At 34.1% G+C, this 24,133-nt stretch overlaps 1 protein-coding gene across 1 annotated transcript in view; it reads left to right on the forward strand.

Moving 5' to 3' along the window:
• The window catches only part of LOC128997209 (uncharacterized), a 107,922-nt gene that overhangs the window by 53,204 nt on the left and 30,585 nt on the right, over nucleotides 1–24,133 (forward strand). The window contains exon 3 of the mRNA XM_054422813.1: nucleotides 18,501–18,563. The gene's annotated coding sequence lies outside the window, so the exon portion shown is untranslated. The remainder of the gene's footprint in view (nucleotides 1–18,500; nucleotides 18,564–24,133) is intronic.

Raw genomic sequence — 24,133 nt, forward strand, 5'->3', positions numbered from 1 at the left:
TGCAGTCGCAATGGTACTTGAGTTTACGAAGCGCCTGTCTCTTGCCAACTCGATGTTGGACGCCACTTTCAACGCGTAATTAAATTTGTAAAGGTTCTCATCCATGAAATTGGTTTTAATTATATAGGAAAAACACGTTCCTAAAATAAAAATTCTCAAAAACATAAGTAGATGTAAAATTTACGTTGGGATAAGGAGAAATATTGTACTCACTTGAATTTAAATATTGCAATACAGAAAAAAAGAGAGAACACATAGATTAAGTCTACGTTGATTGAATCGTGTGTGTAACTGGATGTAAAACACTCTTCAAAACGTGTTTAAATATTTTTATTGGATGAGAAATTGTATTTGCTTTTTTTATAAGAACAAGAAGACATATAAGATGAGAAGTGTACTTGCAGTACTTATGAATGACGATTAACTACGATTGTATTTTGCCAATGTTATTCTCCTTGCTCTATTCTAATTTTTACGATCTTCCACATCGATCGATTGTAAATCACAAAGGTCATATTTCAGATTTCCTATTTCGTAAACATTTTTGTATAACAAGAAGTTTTTACATGGACGCATCGTAATCGCACATCAAGCTATTTTACATGTTATGATAAGTTGAGAAGGACACTCAGTATAGCCGTGTGGAATGTACTAATCTACCAATCACAAGCTCCCAATAAAAGTTAGCAGCTTCAAAATTGAACCCAGTTGTGGTTGATCGTTAAATATCGTTTAAAAACCGATAAATTATTTTGACCAAAACAACACTGATCCACTTCATTCTACAACCTTCATTCAAATATCAATTCACCCACGAAATACGTCTTTAAATTGGTGAATTGGCTACTCCCAAAATGCTTCCAATCGATCAAAAGGCGGGAGTCTGTTTTGGCACGGGTCGTCGCCCCGTAGGTTTCACTATTTGCGTACACAACGGTTGCAAAGTAGCGGTTCCCTATATGGCGCTTCGTGACCAGACCTCGCTCGCCCCGTGACACGGTTTGAGACTTGGTCAACGAAAGTTACTTTCATCTTCCACTAGGCTTCCGCCCCGACCCCACGACCACTTTCCCAAAACATCCTCCGGAGGAAGTGTAGGACGTGGGAATAAGCTGAAGTGCAATTTTACCCAATTTAGTTTGGCTTTATGTATTTTCACCTGTAGTTTGATGAGCAGCTCGTAATGGTAAATACGAAATATAACATTCTCTGGAGGAAGTGTAGAACGTGGGAATTCGCTGCAGTGCAATCTATAATATTAAAACGAAACAGTGTTTTTTTATTTCACGATTCTGAATCAACCACTAGACAGATTTTCATGATTTTTGTGTTGAAAGAAAGATAATTTTGAGAACTAGGGAATGTCGAAGCCATAATTTTGGTTTAGGGTACCAGTTTTTTAGAAATTAAGTTTTAATTTTTGAAAAGTCTAGCAGCCGACGCTAAGATTCTAAGCTAGCTTTTGGTATAATATTATTTGCTTAACATAACAGCTGTAAACATTCAGCGTTTGTAACACAAGTTCAGCATTTGGATCAAATTAAAAGACATACTAAGGGTTGACTTATTTATACTATGTGTAATGCTAATCATTGATACGTTCAATCCTTCGATAAGAGGATGACTGATTATTTAAATATACATAGTAAAATACTAGGATGTTTAAATAATATTTTTAAATAATCTTTGTAATTTTCGGTTTGTTTTAGTGCAATATAATTTGTTTTAACTAACAGCTGGTTAATTATAAAAATGCCCTATAGAACTATGAGGTTATTTACTCTGATTGTGTCATTGATTATAGGAAATAAGTAAGATTAGTAGACCACCGAGATAAGTAACACCATCGATGTGTACAAGTCGAGGCTGTGTACACAAGTTAAATAAAAAAGATATGCAAATTAGTTTACTGCTCAACTTTTTTGGAAAGGGTAGGAAAATCACAATTTTTACATGTTTTAATTCATCTTGACAGCTTTTTGTTTACAATCAATGTTTTTGAATGCTTGAACTTTGTTTGGATTAGGCCTGGAAATATTGATGTCATAAAGATGGAGAACAAGAATCCTCAGGAATACGATTTTAAATTACCACCACAACCTCAGACGGGTGTTATCCAAAGATATACAGATGAATGACATAGATTGAACACAACGTCATCATTGACCTAGGATACTGCAATTAGACTAACCATCCTTTTATGAAATCTAAAAAAAGTTGTTTAGCGTGTGTTTAGTTGTGGTTACGTTTGGTGGCGCTGAATATTTTATAGTTTAAATAAATGAATAAGGGGAATTACGATGTACATTGATTCAATGGGGGTGGTTTAATTATCAAGGAAATTGGAACTGATAACGGAATGGACAATAAACATAGACAATTAATTACGTCACTAGCTTTACTAGCGTTTTTACTTTTTAAAATTCTTCAACATGTGACCAGTTTTTTTTGTTCAAATGAATATTTTTTTTGACTCAGCTGTTTACAAAACAAACTAATATGTTGTTGTGTTTACTTTTCTTTGTTTACACTTATTTATTTAGCAATTGATGCAGTGAAATTGACATAAAGAATGTGTGTGGACGATTCGTTTAATGATGTCAGGACACCAACGTTATAATTATGTGTACTGTGAATTTTATTGGATGTTTTCGTTTTATTTTAGGGAGTTTCTATTCAGACCTACTGGAAATTGTGTATAGTATGAGTAATTGTATTGTGGTGATATTGATTATGGAAGAGGTAGGTATGCGATGGAAGGTGATATCATTGACTAGGCCTACACACTTCTCAATTGATAATTACTCTTTCTAATGTAGGCTGCAATAAAATTTGTCTTTATACGTGTAAACTAGCTGTTTTGAATTATTGGCCTACACCGTTTTAACTGACCACTCCCGTACGTAGGACGGGCTAACACCTCGTTAAACTTAATATAGTTTGTCATTTGAAGAACGTATTTTTACCTACAGTAAGATGTGCAGCTAATAAAATGGTAAATACGACGTATTTTTTATAACATCCCCTGGAAGTATAGAACGTGAGAAGTGCTTAGTAAGAATTTCCCTAATTTAGTTTGGCCTTAGAATTTATTTTCACTTATAGTTTTGAGGTACAGATCATAAGTTGGTAATCAGACGACCAATTCTTTCTACAACATCTTACAACAGTGTAGAACTTGGGAATAAACTAAAGTGCTATTATACTTAGTTTGGCCTTAGAATGTATTTTTACCTATAGTTTTGCGTGTAGTTCTTAATCTAGTACATATTGACATTTTTTACATCCTCTGGAGGGCGTGTGATATTTGCTAAGTGCGATTTTACTTAGTTCGGCCTTTCGAGTACGAATTTTTACCTGTAGCTGATAAAATGGCTGATGTGCAGCTGATAAAACGGTAAGATTGCTTATAACATACTCTGAAAAGTGGGGATTGTAAGAACGTGGTGAAGTGAGATTTTACCTAGTTAATTTTGGTCCTTTGAAAAATTTGAACATATTTCTTTCTATATTTTCACTACAGAACTGTATGACTTTTTCTTTTCAGAATTTCAGCTAGGTTGGATACATATATTTCTGTTGCTATTAGTTATATGGGGTACGTATACCCAAAACAGCAACCAGAAGAAGTGGAGAACTGTGTAAAAATACACTGAGGTGTGATTTTAACTGGTTTAATTTTTTCTTTGGAAAAGTTAAGATCATTGAAACATTCAGAACCTTGGTAGACAAATCAACTGTATAATCTTTCCTTTTAAACACTGTATCATTTCAGGTAACATTTTTACAGTTCAACAATATTTACAAGAAATTTGAAAATATGTTGATGTAGAATCTTCACCAATAAACTCTAAATGAAAATTTAATTTAATTAAAAAATCAAAATATCCAGCCATATAAACAAAAATAATATTTACAAAACTGATATGAGCTACAACGTTTTCTTTGTTTTCTTTTTACATTTCTTGTTTTACAATTTATCTTCTTACATTTTGAAATTATTGTACTATAACAACACCATTCGGATGTTTTGGTAATTTAAATTTAAAGACTATTTTACTTTCATTTAATATTTTATTTAGTATTTACTTTTACGTAATATATTAATCTACCTAACACCTTGACGATGTAAATAACTGCAATATGTATTGGAGAAGCGTAATAAATCTTTACAACCCCCTAATGGAGCATAAATACTACGTAATGGTTTGCGTGCCCGAGGGATGTAAGCTAACATCGTCATCGTGTATAGGAACTAACACACTAGTTTTTTTGTAAAATATCTAAGATTTTCAGACATTTTCTTAAAACACTTTATAAACAAGGAGAATTGTAAACGACTTAATGAAAGTGAAATGAAATGAAATGAGTAAGTGCTTTATTAAACGATAAGGTAATATGTACATCCAAAAACATAACACTTTTAAACAATGGTTGATAACAACCGTCTGTTTGGTTGACACAATCTTGCCTTCTAAAATAGTCTTTAAACAACATTTAGCACAAAAGAAATGAACATTTTTATACAATAAATAAAATAATAATAAAACACAATTAGAGTACTCAATAGATAACAAAACATAATACAGAATTAAACGTAATCAGATAAAAATAGACAACTTAATGTGTTCTTGGATTTGATTCAATTGGGGGTATCGTAAAAAGGAAATTAAAACAATATTTTGTTAATTATTTTAAACAACTTCTCAATCAGCATAATACGTGTTATTAATTTTACGGAGAGTAAATTAAAATACGTCTAATAACACTTGAAAAGTATATTTAAATTTTATATTGTTTTAAACAAGACGTATATAAAAGATGGTAAATGGTGATCGATTTCGATTGGACACTCCAATCATCGCAAGGCGAATGACAAGAATCTTGAATGGCGTCCCTTATTGGCTATCGGAATTACCAGCCAAGACATTTCTGTAAGTACAACTGGAGTGAAGATGTACTTATTCATTAATCAGCTTATTTCTTTTTTCACATGTTTCCTTATATATATATACAATTCTTCTATTCAATACGACATATCCCGTTTTACAATTCTTTAAAATACTGTGCATAGATTATCCTCCATTTTTCCACCTATTTAAGATAAAAATAAAAATAAATCGTCTTATACAGAAGCTAAAATGTTCATTTCAGTACAAATCAAATAGAGAAGATCATCAACTGTCTAAATAAAATATAAAATAAAACGATTCAAATATCTAAATTTAGAATGCACTAAATTTACATAATTATGTTAACATTTCAACTAAAATGAATTTCAATTTTATTGCAATTGAAAACTACGCGAATAACTGACTCTCAAATAAAAAATTCATCTGACAAACAAGTCTATCCAAACACCAGTCTATGTAAACACACAACCGACGGATTAGACATGCACGTCACACATGTATTTCCATGTAGCCTACATGTACAGCGCATTATGTACACATGTAACCCAACACGTTGTGTACCATGTAGCCATGACGGGGCTTCATTGCGTTGCTAGGCAACCAGTACCAAAGTCGTATTGACCTCAGAAACGTGTTTTTAGCTACCAGATTATCACTATGAAATATTGTCACCGTGTTTCCTGTAGTGAATAAAAAATCTGAGATTTAAGGGGATGTTCATAAGGGGAAACAGACTGTATTTTACTAAGGGTTGTGAGAAGTGGGCGAAGATGTCTGTAGTCAAGTGAAGAGTGGTTGTTTATGTAGTCAAGTGCTTTTGATATCCAAGTTACACACGAAAAATATTATAATTTCTTTATCAATTAGGATATTGTCTTAAAATGACCAAGGTTAAAATATCATACGGTAAAATAATGGTCTTATAACTATGTTTTATGAACACGGCCATAACTTTTACTTCCTGATAAGATTTGCTGAAAATTAAGTTCACTAATTTGGGGTTTCTAAGTTAAATTACATGTTTCCAAAGTCTAACGTATCACATATAGGACCAATGTTTATTCATAGTGTAATTTAATTGCAATTGGTAAAAAGAAGAATTAACACTTGTTTTGTGAAATAAATCAAAAATTGTATCTATCTCGTAACATTCATAACTACGAAATGTTTTACATTAATCTTCTGGTTTGTGGTTAAAATTTAACGCATATGATTTGTAGTTAAATATTCAAAATAAATCTAACTTTACAATTATTTCAGGATAGAAATTCAAACCTAATTTATTATTTTAAGCAGAGTAAATAAATTTTCAAATTAATAAGGCTTAGGCATTTCAATATGATATACTATTGTCAAAGTAATCTAACAGAATTATTGACTGTTCGAAAAATATTATTTTAAATCGGATGGATATTGTTGTCTACTAAAAACTGGTTTTACTTTGACATATATTTATGTTTTGGTTATAAGCTTACTAGAGTTGGTTTGTTCGATATAAACTGCAATTTTAATCTCCGTTGATAGTTACTTTTATGTTATTGATAAATAATAAAAATATCATACACACTTTACTTTATAAAACACAATAGCTTGCAAAACACCGAAAATCCCCTTAAAATACAGCAAAGAAATAAAATATTTTCACAAATATTTGCCACAGAACATCTTATGAGAAGACTAAATATTTTAACGCAATTACTCATACAACCTGAATAAAACGCACAGAATAAAGTTAAAACAAAGATTATGTTACCTCAACCATGAACACTAAACAAATTGTTGAACTGAAAGTGTTTCTAGGAAGGACTTTGTTATACAATACAGTGAAACCCCTCAAAAATATTCAGGTGAGTTATCTAATATTGTTTGACAAATTTAGCCTGACCTTGTTAGTGAGGTGAGGGCGTATCCAGTTAAGTGCAAAAATATTTAATACAGAATTAGTAAAGGATTTTAAATATTTTACCGGCATAGTGTACTATGCAATCATTACATTTCCTTTAGCTTTTTCTTTTTTTGCCCCACCTTCACATCCTAGAACCCGAAGTTCTAGCCCAGGACTGTTTTACACATTAATTCAGGCTAGTCTTAGAGGTTCGCGGCATTAAACATGGATAAAATCCATTGGTGATTGGCAGGATTTGAACCCTGGACCTCGGGCACCGAAGTCTCGCGCTCTATCACTACACCATCTTCCGATGCAAGCGTTGTATAGACTGACTAGGTATTCCGTATAAGGCCTTAAGCTTTTAGGCAAAGTATGAAGTAGAGAAATAACGATAAGATTATGGACTTAAACTACGAATTGTGTCAAACTAATTTACATACTTTGCCTGGTTCTTTTAGCCGATGTAAAGAACTCCTAGCCGTTCTATGGAATGCCCGATTTTATTCTGTGTCAGTAACGTATAAGCCGATGACAAAAGGTAGATGGATTTTTCAAATAGTTTAAAACTGTAAAATTTTAAAATATCAAAGATTCTATTTTAGTACTCAATAAACTACTACCGGTAACCTTTTTTGAACCGATGACAAGTAAAATTTATTAAATTTTTATTACTATGCAACTGTACAACTCCAGTTGCCCAGGTATACATAGTATCGATAAATATAATCAAATATTGCGATATGATTTATTATCATGTCGTTTATAAGGTATTGGAAATACAAACCAATCTTTTGCCTATATGAATAATTAATCAGAATGCTATCTATATCGAGAAAGACTTTAGAAAATCAATTAAGCTTCAAGCCACTATAGCTCGATTTAAATTTTCTTGTGGGAGTGAAATGCTGAAGTATGTACCAGAGTTTGTGAGGTCAAATGTAAATTTTCAGGCAAATTGCCAACTTCTGCCCGGAATATATTGATTTGTAACTTGCCCTCTATATTTCAGAATAGTCAATAAATAATGCAGTTATACTAAAGAATTCTCGTTCAGGTTTCTATTTTGGTGGAACTGCAGATTCAAGAAATTAAAATGATATCTTTGATCATAATATGTGGTCGTCAATAAAAATTTTCAAGGTTAAAATTGTTTATTTCTAAAATAAGTCTTTCAATTATATTGCAACTATATTATATTTCAATAGTTGAATTATTATAAAAGAGCAGATTTTTCAGTTGAATGATCATCCAAAGTAAAATTGTAAATCAGAGACGAAACAGTTTATGAAATTGAATTGTTGCTGCAGTATGACGAAAATTATCACTCATAATTGTATGGACCCACAATCAACACATTAGGTTTATCGTAAATTTCTAGTTTTAATTACCTAACTTTAACACGTAAAAGGGGAAATGCATTGTTCGTTATTCCTCGGTGAATGAATGAATGAATGAATGAATTATTTCTTTATTCCAACAAATTATTAACAGAATATGTGCACAAATATTTAAAGGAAGAAAAAATAATAAGTGAATTTAAAAGAGTAAAATGGTCGGTAACAAGTTTTCAACCCTGTTAAAAAGCGAAATTTGGGCACGGATCCGTCGTGTGCATAGTCTTATTCCACATACAACCCAAGTAACATATTCACACAAAGTAGCCAATGTCTAAAGTATTTTACAAAGTAGAGTTTTGTCAACGTGTTGTTAACATAAGAGTTAATAGCCTTATTACATGTTGTCACAACATTGTCGCCCTCACATTCTCACTCAGCCTAATTCACTGTGAGACTCATCATTGTTTAACTTATCTCATATGATGTATGATTAACTTTTTCGTGTCATTCATCAAACATAACCCTTTCTCCTACTCTAGCAATTAAGTGATTCCGTGCAGCCGTACTTTCCCAGTCTGACGATCGCAACGAAAATTACTTTCGATTTCACCTCGGAAATACGAATCATTGTAATCATTCTAACTGTGTGAATCATCGGAAGTCTAGGAAAATTACAATTACAAACGGTTCGTAGTAAATCCGAGTGCTTTCACTGACGGAAGTCCAAGTTTATGGTTCAGTTTCAAGCGTGCAGTACTTGTTGTAGACTTGTGCAACAATTGCGAAACGTTAGGTTAATTAAGTTACCGGGAGTTCCGTTTGAATTATAAACTACAGTTAGAAATTGATTGTTTAATCGTGAATGTAATTTAGTAGTTTTTTGATGTTTTGAAAATGGAGTAGCAGTCCATGGTCATTTGGCTAGGCGTTTAGCAAACGTCCAGGCTAAATAGCTGGCCTTAGTTATTTAGGAACAAAGTGAAACCAGGTTTTTACTTATTTATACTTATACATGGATAAGGTAAATAGGCCTACACTTTAGTTGTGTCCTTATGTCATAATTTTGTATTTCGCCTTTAACTACAAACGCTTTCTTGATTTGACTGAATATGTTTATAAGTGTGAGCAATTGCACAAAACATAAAATTCTTATAGGTATAGTTTTTAGGTTTCTTTATTACTTTATTTATATTATTTTGATTGAGTGTGTTTTTTTCCTCTTAGTCAGTGTGACACGTAGGACATTTAGTTTAAACAAATATTATACTAAGATTTTTTCATGCATTATTGTGATGTGCATAATTTGTAATTTAATTACTGTAATAATTGTATAACTAGGAGAAAATATATATTCTTAATCTTCTATTCTTAGTCATTTGGAAATGTATCTAAAATTATATGTAATGGACGTACTAGAAAGCTAAGACAATTTCCGGTATGCACTAATGTACTGTAAAGCACCAAACGGAGTTAGTTCAAAATAAAAATATTTACCATCCTCCTCCAAAACAATATAATTTATTCATGTTATGTTATTTGTGTACCTTTAGAGCCAATGATGTATTTTAGTCTTTGTTTGAAAGTGTTTACAGGAAAACCATTTTTAATTATTGGCCGAAATGTTTAAGTGATTTATAATGACTTATAGTGTGTTTTATCGTTATTTAATAATTTAACACTAAACAAAATAATAAAAAATATCGTAAATGGCGTTTGAATTCACACAATATAATCACTAATTATATTACTGTACTTGTTAATTACAGATTTTGCACACCGTACGAAATTATATTTTTCGCCGTTAGTGGATTTCTACCACACATTACAATCACTTAATCATCCTTTTGATTATTGATAGATTTTTTTCATGCACTAGAACAACTTCCGATATATTTTTATCACCGTCACGTAACTGACCAGCCTTCACACTCCTCATCTAATGCTGATCAAATCTTTCCTACCAGTTCCACAGTCCAGACTAACAGCATCTCGTCCGGCGATGCACTGATCCGTATCCAATGCTGCTTCCTAGAACTGCTGCAAACTGATGCAGTTGAACTTGCAGTAGCTGCAGAAGATCGCCGTCACAGTTTGCAGGTGTCGAGAGTAACGGAATTCGCACAATCTGCAGAACACGAGAGTTATTCTACACGGTTATTGTGTTATTGGACGAATGGCGACTTGCACTCTAGAATCAAGTGTTTAAAGCAACCGTGGCGTGGGTTAAGGAAAATCTCCAAGGGAGAGGAAAAACAATGCGAGGGAGAATAGTGGTATTCTTCTTCTTGTGATATTCATAGAATAATTACGCAAACTGTCCAACCACTAGTTGTAAGGCAGCATGTGTGCTGTTCGTTATGGAAACATTTACATTCTGCCGATCACAATTTAATTATTATTTTACAAGCTCTTCGTGTTATTGAACATGCATTTTGATTGACATACGCATTGAAAGGCTGCTATATATATGTAAAAACTGTATTCTTTGTTTTGTTGGTTGAAAATAATATTGATCTTTGATTTCTTAGATCACTAGATCGTTGATGTTTAAGAACGTTTTGGATAGTTAAAATAGAAAATACGTGTTTTTATCGAGTTAAATGATGGGTATTAAAGGAGAAACTAAATCATCGTACAGTAATTTATAATCCTAGTTTTAATCTTCTACAAGAAACGAATCAATTTAGGACGTGGTTATTTATTGGTCAGCAAATTAAAAACAATTAATAATCATGCTTTTAGTGTTTTAGGTTTTATCCCTGGTACATACCAGGGTTTATAATGGTTCATACTTTTGGAGGTTTAAAGTCTATTTTAATTGTAAACCTATAGTTTGCTGAAAATAGTCACAAAGATTCTTAGAATCGGTTCCAAAATGCACATGAGGAATCGACAGTAAGCAGTTCAAATAGGAATTTAAATACATAAATTAGGTATTAAGTTGTATGACTTTACGATACACCCTCTCCCAAAATATTAAGTCAAACAAATACAAACACGTCAAGAAACACCTAAATGATTTACTTTTATGTATATATACTTTAAAATATCAAATATTCTACTTGATACCACTTAAAATTTCTCAAAACAGTATTATTGTGAATTATAAATTATTAATTGTGTAATATGAGGTTGTTAGCCTAGTTTTGTGAAGTTCTTGCAAGAAGTGCATCGTCGTTCAAGGCTTGTGCCACTCTTGATCGGCAAATTTCTATATCAAGGTTATTCTTCATTGTCATAAAAGCTGATTTGACGGACCTTTTACTCGTAGTCTGGCTTTGTTAAATCAATAACAATGCAGTTTTAGTCCATAGCTTTAAATAGTTTCGCAGTGTAGGACTACTATTTTTAACTCAAGTATTTGTATTTTATCATCTTCGAAGTCTACAATACTCAAACATAAAGGGTGGACCAAAAAAACAGGGACAATTTAAAAATGTTATTACTCAGTTGTTATAAAGGCTGGAGAGTTCATTGATGCTACAAAAGAAAGTTAATTTGATGCCATTTAGTGTATAGTTACTATGGATCATCAATGGTTACCGCAACATCGTGCCTTTGTCATAGAGACTTTTTTGAAGAATAATTTGACTTTCATTTCTACTCAACGTCAATTTCGTTTTCACTTCAACATTGGCCGTAATGGTGAAACCCCAAAGCGAAAAACGATTTAAAGTTGGGTAAGTAATTTCCAGAACACGTCTTCTGCACTCAAAGTCAAACCTAGTAAGATACCTCGGACTGTTCGAACGGCGGAAAACATTGAAATGGTTCGCGCGAGTGTCCTACGTCGAACGTCCAAAGCCAACCGTTTGCAAAACATTGCATTGAAATTTTAATTTGTATAGGTTTAATTTTGAGTACAAAAGCCGTGTTTAGGACATTGTTTACCCATCTTTGAGTAGTTTATTCGGTTTGGGGCTGCACCATTACGGCCAAAGTTGAAGTGAACACGAAACTGACGTTGAGTAGAAATGAAAGTCAAATTATTCTTCAAAAAAGTCTCCATGACTAAGGCACGATGTTGCGGTAACCATTGATGATCCATAGTAACTATACACTAAATGGCATCAAATAAACTTTTTTTTGCCGCATCAATGAACTCTCCAGCCTTTATAACAGCTGAGTAATAACATTTTTAAATTGTCCCTGTTTTTTTGGTCCACCCTTTACAAAAAACATGTACATACATACATAGAACCCTAGTACGCTACAAAGTACACTGTATTCAAGCCAATCCGGTCGCTCACTCGATTTCGATCATTTCCACGACCGATTAATCGATCACCATGCATGAGGGTACTTTACTGCATTAGTGAAAGTGGTGTGAGGTATGCTGGTATTATGCAATAAGAGATAACATACTATTGACCGGGTACCCTTTTGCACCTTCCATAGCAACTGCTTGACTACCAGACCTTTCTACTCCTACATCTATCATTACATGGTTGAACTTAGTGTTTAACCTTTGAAGAGCATCGCTATAAATGGGCATTTGAGTGGTTATAGGCTTTGCCAATAATCAAAAGGTTGCTGGTTTGACTTTGAGAAATGCCAATAACTTTTTGCTGATTTGAAACCGAACCAAGATGTCATTGATCGTTAGCGGTTAATTAATGTGGCCTTAAAGTTCGTAATCTCGAAGAATAACTTTTTTCCCATACGTTTTTGGAAGATAAGTAAACTCATATCACAGCCTATAGAGTATGTAATAGCTTAGACTATAAGTCAAGTTTACTCTATAGTCTGTACTCCATGAGTATCTGTTCTCATACAGTTCAAGTACTGTAACTATCAAATAGTTTTTTTTTTTTTTTTTTACTACAATCTACACTAAAATCTGTAATCAATCTGTCATCTTTACGCGAATTAATAGTCAGTCAATTGAAAAGCGGAGGAGTTTCATCGAATACCGGACAATTGCGGACACGGACAATTGGGGACACGTCTTAAAAGATGACAATTGCGGACACTAGGGACTAATGGTACCTGACAAGGGTTTGACAGGTCTCTATAAATATTTCACTGCCGGACAACTGCGGACACCTAACCTAACCTAATCTAAGGTTAGGTTAGGTTAAGTTAGTGTGTAAAGTGTGATGAAAATCAGTCTTAAAATCATATATCATGTATGTATCTGTTCTTTAGGTGGAAATCAGACTCTTTCCAGAACATGTGTCCGCAGTTGTCCGGCAGTGAAATATGTAGAGACCTGTCAAACCCCCGCAATTGTCCGCTTTTAAGACGTTTCCCCAACTGTCCGTGTCCTCAACTGTCCGGACACAGTTTCCTCATTACTTGAAACGTTTTAATAAATCGGACCAACTGGTATCAAATGGTAGCAAACTATATAAAAACCCCTTTTAAAAACCCGGATACATAAGGCTGCTTGAGTGGGTGTGGTGTAGCAATCTCTTAATTAATGAAGGTGACCAAATTGGTTATGATCAAATCAATGGCTTTTTGATGATTCAGACATAGTCCATACACCAACCATCGGACTTTAGAAATGCGCTTGGCCAAAGAAAACCGGCCTCAACATAACAACAATAAATCATTGAAATGGAAATTTAAAGATTCCGTTTTATTGCATAATAAATTCATATGATAATTAACAAACACGCCCGTAGTCAGAGTTTCATGACCTTAATGTAAAAAGTTTTAATTTCCTAAGTGAACTACAAGTTCTATTCCATCACATAAAAACTATCATGAACCACTTCCCGCAAATAAATAAGTATTTACATTTCTTTACGTAATTATACTGACAAACAAACTACTTTCATCCAACCACAAAAACGAAACATGAAGTTCACGACACGCTTAACTAGATGAAAGGGATTTCTTGCTCGAAGCTGCAAGAAACATAAGAAGATTACCAAGGAAACACCTCAACATCGACATTTAAATCGTTCTAGAGCTTGAGGATGGAGTGTTAATCCTCTATCTAAATGTGGACATGTCTCCATTATTGGGTGTAATTGAAAGAACCAGTTGCCGAACGTTTTGCGATGCAATCTTCTTAATTAGAGGGGTTGTCACTTGAGTTGAAATGTTTTACGGAACTACCTAACAGATTATTGAATATTACGTTATAAATACTCGTCAGAATAACTTAGGCGAAATCACACATTATATATTCATGAAGTTTTTCAAACTAGTCTCGTTAGTCGTCTGTTGAGGCGAAGGAAGACGGAAAAAGGAGGAAATAACTTTCAGTGCAGTGATACTTTCGTTACTATCCAACACTAGTATCATTACATATAAATGTATTGGATATGTAGATTTGTTTACTAAATAAAACACAAACAACTTAACTATCACAAACGAGTTCTAATACTTTTAATACTTTTCTTTGAAATGACAATCAAACAAAGGTAGGTATTTTAAGCCAAGTATGAATGGAGATGAGTGTAGGATAAGTGGCGCGATCTTGTAGTCTTGTTAGTGACTAAGGCCGACATTTTCCTTGGACACAGCTGTTAATTAAGAGCCCATACAGCTAGGGACCTTCATGTTTTAGTGGAATCCGAACTCCATTTTTGCCTTGGTATTAAAGAATTGGTCTATCAGGATAGTACTGTGGATAGTCGTAGTACTCATTTGTGCGGACGTTAATCCACACCAGCGAGTATTGCATCCACAGTGCATGCCTATAAATATCCACAATTCGTGACCTCCTAGTAGCTCGATTACAGGACGTCGCCACCGTCCCTGTATACAATGATAGTGTATCATCCAGTGTAGGTTAAAATTGGTTTGGATAAAATTGCATCCTTACACAATTTTCATTTCATTCAATTATTACCTTCAAAAACAGTTTTGTAATATACTTGAAATAGCATACACATAAACCGTGTAAAGAATAATTATATCAAACGAAATATAGTAAATCACGCGTTTCGTACTAAGGAGTCAAATATATTCCATTACCACATGACACGCGTTAAACGATTTGCTTTGACACAAATAGTTTATTATAACGTAACAAATTATTAAAGAATTTCTGAAACTTACTGAATGCTTTTAGATTCGGCTTGAGATTAATAAAGTGAAGGTGAAAAGAAAGAGACCGAACTCATAATCATATCCAAAAGGTTGAAGCCCTCAGGCGGATCGGTTTATACTATAATCTCTTATGTAACGTTCTATGGTGATCTTGCCTTGTGGTTTAGTGAAATCTAGGGTCCTTGACACCACTAAAACCTCTCTCCTGAATTTGTGTTAAACTATGTACTTTTCGTAGGATAGTAAATAATCGTGTAACTATGAATCATATTCAGGAAATTATGTGTCTTGCGTAGTCAGGTAGCACTACTCATAGCAATGGAAATCGCAATTAGCCCTAGTTATGAAATTATAACATTATGTTTGGAAGCTACAGATAACTCTGTGATGACTTAGTTTAGTCTTTGGTGAATGTTAGGATTTACACTCGACCCACTAGTACAGAAGGCCCGCGCTCTACGAACCAGCCATATGAACCTGAAACCCAGTGGTTTTGAAGTTCCCATTAAACTTTACATTTATGTAATATACACGTACCTGACGCAGCGGCAATCCTTTCCCTGACTGAAGAGGACATCCATGTAGCCTTAAAACACTCCTCATTTCAGCTCATTTGAACGTCACCATCACATAACGTCACCTAAAAAACAAAACAAGGATAAGTTTCGCAGGAGACTATATATTTGAGGGGAACCTCTACAGTAAACCAGATGAACTACCTTCGCAATTTTTGGACCAGCCTCGATAAAAAGGACACGGCTACAATTAAGGAAGTGTGAAAAGTTATCTTCAATACATCTGCGGAGGATTATGTAACTTCGGATGAACACCGGACGTTAGCTTCCAGGATGACTACAACTCGGCACGCGCATGTGCATGACGACATTGGCATGAACAAGTAGGTCTACAACCCTACAGCCATCCTGCTATAGTTGGTATGAAGCTTTCTCGATGCCTAGAGCACCTCCTTTTGTGAAGTTTCAGAGGGGTGATTGGATTACATTTGATTACAATTTTTTAGGTGTGTATGGTACCGACACACCCTGTAACATAACATAGGTTAGCTTAGGTAAGGTTCGGTCAGGTTAGGTTACATTAAGTTAGGTTGGGTTAGTTTGGGTTATGGTCACAGAACATTTTAAGGATAAGTTAAGTGTAGGATGAGATATAAGATGTTAGATTTGTCAGTGACTCAAATCAGCTGGTTCATTACGATTTTATCAGCTAGGACGATTTACGAAAATCCCGATTAACAAGGAGAGATGCGTTCAGTTTTGAGCCATAAAATAGCTTCTGATTTTTCTGAGGGTCGGACTAGTGACCTTATCGTACTAAGCGAGAACTAAATCCACTTAGCTATACAGTGATGATCTCACTGCGGATATAAAATGCTGCTGACAAATTTTAGCTGAGAACCTTTTTCTTCCGACCAGAATGCGTGTATCCTTTAATGAATGATAATCTATCTATATACCTAGAACAGTAAGGGATTCCCCTGCTACATACCTTTTTCATCCGTTCAACTCAAAACACTTTTAGAAATGTGGTGTCAGTGTGAAGATTATGACCTATGGGGTTGGCAGTCTAAGTCTTTTTTGAGCTCATTTTCAAAGATGTAGTAATTCTGACCATATTTCTTATAACGGTTTTCATGTTAAATTAATCTCGTTTGTAACAAATATAATACAGCACTGACGTAAAACACAGACCAGTAATTAATTAACTATTTTGTCAGTGTGTTAAGGTTGAACCATAGATCATGTACTCTACAGTCAATTGTTGTCCTAACCACTCCACCGCTGCGAGTTGAGGTTTACTTATGCAACTGACAAGGAAGTAAATTGCTTTGTTTTCTGTGGTTAGAGGCTGTGTTTTATTCCTCAAAATAACATTCTATTGTGTAAGATGTTCTGCAATACGGTAAATATTACCAAACATAAGTACGACAAGGTTCACTCAACTGGATGTGAGACATTTGATATTTTTATTGATATTCGAATATCTAGTATGCAAAGATAAAGTGACGATTTTTATTATATCATCAAATATTACCAACAACGCAAAACACTTTGTGACAATTTAGTAGTATGAGATGAATTGATCAGAAGAGAGAGTTTATTGAAAGTTTTGAGAAACTTATTTACATAATTTAACTCAAACTCTGACGAAAAGTTTAAACTACTCTACGTTTAAAAGTTTATTAGAATTATTCACAAAGATTTCTTCACTCACATTCACAAAATTTCTGTGAGCAAACCCCTTAAACGCTAATGGATGTTATTTAGTTTGTCGTTGAAAACATATTTCATCTCGGGGGTTGAAAGTTATCACTTTCCTGTGTAATGGCATGAGAACCTGTGCCAAAATATTCACATTTAACCTGCTTGTAGTCTAATAGTAGTAAAGGTAGAACTGTGTTTATTTGTAAAGCAATTATCGCTCATTTGTAGGAGTCGTCTTCAAGCACTTCTCTGTATACATGTACATGTACTGTACAATCATAGAAGTATTTATGCTACTGCTCGCTAATCCAACACTAGCATAATACTTAGGTGGCTTAGACTAATAAACTAGAGAGGCTGGATTCTATACTTTTTAAGTTTCATGGATCGTCACTTCTAATCATGTGTAGTAATTGGAAAATATTTACGTCCAAAAAAATTGCAGATGAAAAAGAAACACTGCAGAGTATTGTAATGAACGTCCCATTTGGGCATGTATGCTTTTTGGGTTGAAACTTATTGAAATGGAGGGTAAAATAATATCAAATAATGTTTTTTTTGTTTTTTTTTTTTTAGTTTGGGCTATAAGTCGTATTATCTCATAGTTCCTAAACCAAATACATCCTACACCACAGAATTGTGCGTGGCCGAAACCTTCCGGTATTCAACGAAAAGTTCTTTCAGTGATCTAGAATCTTATTCAAACAAAAGAAACATCACTACATATCTACATCTGTTTAATTAATTAAAACTCTTTGAGTTTCTCCCAAGGAAATCATTTTAAATACTTAGATTTCCGCGGTGGTCCCCAAGATAGTTCCTATCGTCACATCTGCAACCGACTCCCGCCAAACCTGCTATTACAGCTGATTACTGCCGCCAAAAACCGTGTTTATCATCAGTTATCTAAATTTGTGATGGCAACTGCGAATTAAACGAAGCTAAGTTAAGATTTCTCTTCTCGTTTGACTTGTTCGCCCACTGCACATCCTTGTGCTAGATATCTTACCAGTTTTAGGTAATAAAATAAATCAACGAGTATTTCTTCATATTACGTAAGATATTATACATATTTACAAACCTTCGTAGTTTGAGAAAATGGATTTTAATAATTTTGTTTTCTGGTTTTCAGATGTTGATTTGATACGATAGCAGCTCGATTGACTGGTGACTGGAATTGTTACGAACTTAAAAGGTAAGATCGCAGAAGTACTTAAAAATCTGTAACTAAACACTGATTACTTTGTTTACATTTTGGTACTTGTATTGGCTTACCGAATTACTTGACTTTTTACAAAGGTTATTTAAAAACATACCTTTTTGGTGTTTCAACTAATATTCTCAGTTCAACGTACGAATTAGTATAAACAGAAAGATTTGTAGATGACTTTTAACATTCAGTACACATAAGCAACTGTCTTGTACAAACCCTATGTTGATGACACTTCATCAGTTGTTCTATTGTGCTTCACTTAGGCTAATACTTATTTCACAGTTAGTGTTTAACTGTTTTTAGCAACGTGTTACATAAAAAACTCTATGACACAAAGTTAGAATTGTAATCTGCATTTCAAATATTCGTAAAGAAAAACAGTCTTTAGACATGTTACCTGTGAACATTAACGTAAAAAATACCCAATTTTAAGTGGTCATCTGAATCTGCAACGCAATTCGTTTCGATAAGCCATAACATGATGCTATATGAATTCGATTTAGTGGGTTAAAATGAATGAAACTAATGGATACCTCCAAAATATATTGACCCTCTTTCACCCTTTTTTTACGATTCCTTACATTTATTTTTACACAAACAACTGTCTGGGCTGACGAGTGGTTTCAGCGCTCACAGTGATTGCCTTGCCCAGAATCAATTTAGAATCTACTGTATATGTTATTCGTCATTGGGCTACAATTAATGATGCTGTTTAACAGTAAACACTCAATATTAACAACACCATTCGCCTAAAACCCGTAATATATCTTTAAAAGCATACATTTTGTGCGAAATTGTCTTCGGTGTGAGTACCAACGTATGGACTCGGTGACATTTCAACTAAAGAAGCCAAGGGGAGTGAAGAAGGATATCCTTGTTCTGTTTTGAGCCACATGTGCGCGGCGCAGGCGGCCCTTTGATATATATACTGTCGAGCCCTACCTCATCTTGGCCCTGATACACTGTGTGAAGTGTGTAGTGTACATGGGACACATTTACAATGCATAAAGCAAATTTAGTTACAAAAATTTCTAAAATAGAGCATTTTTACATGCATTTCATACATTTTCCGGGAGAGGTCTCCTGGACCCCACCTTTTCAAGTGGGTTATTCCCCAAGTCCCCTTAAACAGTGGATGGACGCCCATTATGATGTTATATTCTACATTGAGATACATGACTCTTCTGATAAAGATGTAGTAATGTATGTTAACGAAAGTTTACTGTAACAACTGATAAAAACTAGTTGAAAATACTTTATCCTTACATGAATTAAATATTTGAGCTTATAGTTCCTAAAGTTTAAAATTGATCTTTTCTTGAACAAAAACTGATCATTTACAACCGGTGGATAACATAGTTGATGAATGTAATGTTGACGCATAAAAGCTTACTTTTAGTTAATAATGTGTTAAAATAATTTGATGGTTAATATTTTTTTTAACTTTTGTTCTCATTTTTTAATATTTGTAGCTCATCTCCCATACTTAAGACAGGGCTACTCACTACTCATAATATTATGGAATTCAAGATCACTAAAATAGAATATTTTCATCACTAGGGCGTAAAGTAGCTCTTTTTGACCCGAGTCAAATTTTATAGTCGTAAAATGGGAGAGGGTTGAAAAGACAGTTTTTCCCTGTGATAAACAATATTTGTCGTCATATTGCACAATTATTAAAACTAAGCTACAAAAAGACAATACTTTTCATGTAAAGATAACCCCTCAAAAATACTACTAGCTTGTTTTTAATTTTGCTTCAAATCAAGCAGCTGTAAGCGATTCAAGTTTGATTATTAAGAGATTCAATAATTTTGTCTATTACGATTATGTTAGTGCACGTTGATGTATCTAACTATTGACAAGAATGCGCTGATACATAGCCGATTAAAACAAACGATACATTGCGATTGTTTTCAATCGAAGTTTCCAGCTTAGGTTACAACAGTTGACTTTTACTCCTTAGGGAGTAAAAGAACTGCTTTAGCCCGCAACACATGTATTTAAAACGGCTGTTTTTGATGAACTATGATGGAAACCCTTTGTTACACTCTAGTCGTCCACAAGTGCACGTTTTACAACATTTTTTTTTAATTTTCACCCACAATACACTCCAAGTAAGCCTCCAAACACGAAAATGCTATAATATATTAAATATTTCCTCTCGTTATTAACTATAAAGATGTAACGACCCATAATACATAACAACCGCATGAATCATGCCAAAGTCACTCGGCCAGACACCAGTGGGAGTCGTTTACTGCGACACTGGGACAATATTCTGTTTTGGGCTTTGTGATTCTCGCTCTTAAACTCCTGATTGACAGCAGATTAAGGCTTGCATAGAGATGAGGACATAAAGACGGACACACCACGTGCGGGGAATGGACCAGACGGCCATTATTCATACACAAGTATTTGTGGTCCTGAGGTAGTGGGAGGGAGGGGGTGTTAGGAGTAGTCTGATTTGAAACACTATGAAATTACTTGGTAGCCAATCTAATTTAGGCTTATTTATTTACGGATTCGCCATTTTTAACCAATTGGTGATGTTGCTTGTTTTTAATTTTGCTAATGCAAACCAACAGCTGTAGTAAATGATTTGATAATTTCGTCTATTCCGACTATGTTTAACTCTTCACAACATTTAGTGGGTTTGAGGTTAATCAAGTAATTCCATTTCCTCCAACCGTGTAAATGATACATTGATGATGATCCCTTCTACCTTTTAAATGATAGCTTGATAAAGATGATTATCCCTCCTACCTTTTAAAAGATGGCTTGATGATGATGATCCTTCCTACCTTTTAAATGATAGCTTGATGATGATGATCCCTCCTACCTTTTAAATGATAGCTTGATAAAGATGATTATCCCTCCTACCTTTTAAAAGATGGCTTGATGATGATGATCCTTCCTACCTTTTAAAAGATGGCTTGATGATGATGATCCTTCCTACCTTTTAAATGATAGCTTGATGATGATGATCCTTCCTACCTTTTAAATGATAGCTTGATGATGATGATCCCTCCTACCTTTTAAATGATAGCTTGATAAAGATGATTATCCCTCCTACCTTTTAAAAGATGGCTTGATGATGATGATCCTTCCTACCTTTTAAATGATAGCTTGATAAAGATGATGATCCCTCCTACCTTTTAAAAGATGGCTTGATGATGATGATCCCTCCTACCTTTTAAAAGATGGCTTGATGATGATGATCCCTCCTACCTTTTAAATGATAGCTTGATGATGATGATCCCTCCTACCTTTTAAATGATAGCTTGATAAAGATGATTATCCCTCCTACCTTTTAAAAGATGGCTTGATGATGATGATCCTTCCTACCTTTTAAAAGATGGCTTGATGATGATGATCCTTCCTACCTTTTAAATGATAGCTTGATGATGATGATCCCTCCTACCTTTTAAAAGATGGCTTGATGATGATGATCCTTCCTACCTTTTAAATGATAGCTTGATAAAGATGATTATCCCTCCTACCTTTTAAAAGATGGCTTGATGATGATGATCCTTCCTACCTTTTAAATGATAGCTTGATGATGATGATCCCTCCTACCTTTTAAATGATAGCTTGATGATGATGATCCCTCCTACCTTTTAAATGATAGCTTGATAAAGATGATTATCCCTCCTACCTTTTAAAAGATGGCTTGATGATGATGATCCTTCCTACCTTTTAAAAGATGGCTTGATGATGATGATCCTTCCTACCTTTTAAATGATAGCTTGATAAAGATGATTATCCCTCCTACCTTTTAAAAGATGGCTTGATGATGATGATCCTTCCTACCTTTTAAAAGATGGCTTGATGATGATGATCCTTCCTACCTTTTAAATGATAGCTTGATGATGATGATCCCTCCTACCTTTTAAAAGATGGCTTGATGATGATGATCCTTCCTACCTTTTAAATGATAGCTTGATAAAGATGATTATCCCTCCTACCTTTTAAAAGATGGCTTGATGATGATGATCCCTCCTACCTTTTAAATGATAGCTTGATGATGATGATCCTTCCTACCTTTTAAAAGATGGCTTGATGATGATGATCCTTCCTACCTTTTAAAAGATGGCTTGATGATGATGATCCTTCCTACCTTTTAAATGATAGCTTGATGATGATGATCCCTCCTACCTTTTAAAAGATGGCTTGATGATGATGATCCTTCCTACCTTTTAAATGATAGCTTGATAAAGATGATTATCCCTCCTACCTTTTAAAAGATGGCTTGATGATGATGATCCTTCCTACCTTTTAAATGATAGCTTGATGATGATGATCCCTCCTACCTTTTAAATGATAGCTTGATGATGATGATCCCTCCTACCTTCTGAATGATAGCTTGACAGCTGAGGTAAACATGAATATTCCCAAACAATTATTCAAACCATCAATCAGCTGCAAGATACAATAATCATAAAAGCCATGGAGGGGGGGGGAGGAAAACATCCCCTCGAACCGCCTAGATTTTGTGAACGGACTATAGTGTACATTATACAAGAATGCAACAATAGATGTACAATCGATTAAAAACCCGATACATGAGACTGTTAACAATCGAACTGACACGACTGATACTGGTACCTACGACGACTCGTTATAATGTAAATATTTTCAATTCAAATCTACATCAGCACTCTTCTTTTTTTCCTTGTGGCACCTAACCCTGGTATCTTCATCTTTACTTTATTATTGTTGAATGAATTGGAAGAATAACTATTTAGGTAAGTGATCAACTATTAGAATATTGACAATACGTGATACGTGTCTATGCAATGTTTTGTGGGAACGTGAAATTAACTGAGCTTTGTTTTACACGAAGCTCGAACATGAACCCGGCTAAGAAGGGTTATTAATTAATTGCCACTAAATCCCTTTTTGCCGCAAAAAAATAAAGCACATCAATCACTTTGAAACAGGAAATAAAGTTGATTTGACTATGACAGTATAAACACGATTTTTTATACTTTAAAAACTCGTTTAAGAACATAATCACGACCAAATACGCACGCTGGATCATTATTAAAATATTTTGGGAATTTTACTGTAAAAAAATAGAGCGACTGGACTGGGGATTCCTCAGCATTACATTGAGATTCAACCATTGAAGTGCGACGTTCTTGAGTGCTATGTAAATGGGTTGCAGAATCGGAGGGAAATGTCGCTATACTTCCCGCGCTTTTGTTAACCTTCCAACTTGGTGGACTCCAAAGTGTTTTAAGTTTTGTGTTACAAATGTTTATAGGACTGTGGATATTCGTTTTTGTGCTAGTCTCCATAGTGTAGATTTTTTTTATTGGCTGTTAATTTTATTTAAAACTATTGTATATTCTCCTCCATTCTAGTCTTTGGGATATGAAAACTGAAGGGGATTCTAGAATTTTGTAGTTTGTTAAGATAATGAAGTATTGAATATAAATCTAAAGTATTGTCACCAACTCAACGAACAGGCACGCTCTTCCCCTGATGGCGATTGTTAAAACGCAGAAAATAGGCATACAATTTGATTGTACACGTTGAGTGTAAAG

The sequence above is a fragment of the Macrosteles quadrilineatus genome, unplaced genomic scaffold (assembly GCF_028750875.1).
Source record: "Macrosteles quadrilineatus isolate MER2022 unplaced genomic scaffold, UCM_ALF_1.0 Scaffold_6__1_contigs__length_79288215, whole genome shotgun sequence".
Taxonomy (NCBI): Eukaryota; Metazoa; Arthropoda; class Insecta; order Hemiptera; family Cicadellidae; genus Macrosteles; species Macrosteles quadrilineatus.